Raw genomic sequence first — 2,290 nt, forward strand, 5'->3', positions numbered from 1 at the left:
ATAGTATAGTTTGAGGTCGGGTAGTGTGATGCCTCCCGATTTGTTATTTTTGCTTAGTTTTTCTTTGTCTATGCGGGCTCTTTTTTACTACCATGAATTTTAGAATTGTTTTTTCTAATTCTGTGTAGAATGATTGTGGTATTTTGATGGGAATTGTGTTGAATTTGTAGATTGCTTTTGACAGTGTGGTCATCTTCACAATATTAATTCTACTCATCCATAAGCATGAGATGTGTTTCCATTTGTTTGTGTCATCTATGATTTCTTTCAGCAGTGTTTTATAGTTTTCCTCATAGAGATCTTTTGCCTCCTTGGTTAGGTATATTGCTAAAACTTTTATTTTTTGCAGGTATTGTTAAAAGGGTTGAGTTATTGATTTGATTGTCCACATGACCGCTGTTGGTGTATAGAAGTTACTTTCTAGGTATTTAATGTATGTGTGGTTATTGTAAATGGGATTACTGTTTTATTTCTTTTTCTGATTGTTCACTGTTGACATATAGAAATGTCACTGATTTTTTGTGTTGATTTTTTATCCTGCAACTTTACTGAATTTGTTTGTCATTTCTAAAGGTTTTTTCATGTAGTCTTTAAATTTCTCCAAATATTAGATCATATCATCTGCAAACAAGGCTACTTTAATTTCCTCCATTCTAGTTTGGATGCCCTTCATTTCTTTCTGTTTTCTGATTGCTCTAGCTAGGAATTTCATACCATGTTAAATAACAGTTTTGGAAGTGGGCACTGTCATCTGCCAGATCTTAGAGGTCAGGCTTACAGGTTCTCCTCATTCAGTGTGATACCAGCTGTGGATCTGTCTTGTATGGCTTTTATTATATTGAGGCATGTTCTTCAGTTTTTTTAGGGTATTTATCACAGAAAAATGTTGAATTTTATCAAATGCTTTTTCAGCATCAATTGAAATGATCATATGGTTTTAATTATACATTATGTCAATATGATGTGTCACATTGATTGATTTGCATATGTTGAACCATTTTTGCATTTTTGAGATAAATCCTACTTAGTCATGATGAATCACACTTTTAATGTATTGTTGAATTTAGTTTCTTAGTATTTTCTTGAGAATTTTTGTATCAACATTCACCAGAGATATTTCCCTATAGTTTTCTTTTTATTGATGTATCCTTGTCTGGTTATGGTATCATGGTAGTACTATCTTTGTAGAATGAGACTGAAAGTATTTCCTCCTCCTCTACTTTTTAGAATAGTTTGAGTAAGATTGATATTAGTTCTTTTTTAAATGTTTGGTAGAATTCATCAGTAAAGCCATTGGGCCCTGCGGTTTTTTTGTTTGTTTCTTTGTTTTGTTTTTAACTGGGAGACAATTTACAGTCTCCATCTTGATAATCTTGGTATGTTGTATGTGTCTACAAATTTGCCCACTTCTTCTAGATTTTCCAATTTATTGTTATATAATTGCTCACAGTAGCCCCTAATAATTTTTTGAATTTCTGTGGTATTAGTTCTAATGAGTCATTTTTCATCTCTGATTACATTTGGATCTTCTCTCCTTTTGTTCCTAATAATCCCCACTAAAAATTTGCTAATTCTAAATTTTCAAGAAAATGACTTTTTGTTTCATTGAACTTTTGTATTTTTCATTTTAGATTCATTTATTTCTGCTATAACCTTTATTACCTTTTTTATTCTACTAATTTTGGATTTAATTTGTTTTCTCTAGCTCTTTAAGATACATTATTAGGTTATTTATTTGAAGTTTTTCTTCTTTTTTAATGTAGGCAGTTGTTGTTATAAACTTCCTTCTTAGTACTGCTTTTCCTGTATTCCATGGCTTTGGGTATGTTGTGTTCCCATTATCACTTGTTTCTAGAAATTTTTAAATTTCCTTCTTAATTTCTTCACTGACACCATGGAAATTCAAGAGCATATTGTTTAATTTCCATATGTTTATATAGCTTCCAAAATTCCTCTTGTTATTGATTTCTAGTTTTATTTCATTATGATGAGAGAAGGTGCATGATATTATTTCCATTTTTGAAGATTTTAAGATTTGTTTTGTGACTTAACATATGGTCTATCCTTGAGAACAATCCATGTGATGAGGAAAAGAATGTGTATTCTGCAACCATTGGATGAAATGTTCTGTAAATATTACTTAGATCCATTTTGTCTACAGTGCAGATTAAGTCTAATGTTTCTTTGTTGATATTGTGTCAGGAATACGTGTCCAGTGCTGAAAGCAAGGTGCTGAAATCTTTAGCTGTTATTGTATCGGGGACTAACTCTCTTTACCTCTAATTATATT

Source organism: Pan troglodytes, chromosome X (genome assembly GCF_028858775.2).
Source record: "Pan troglodytes isolate AG18354 chromosome X, NHGRI_mPanTro3-v2.0_pri, whole genome shotgun sequence".
Lineage (NCBI taxonomy): Eukaryota > Metazoa > Chordata > Mammalia > Primates > Hominidae > Pan > Pan troglodytes.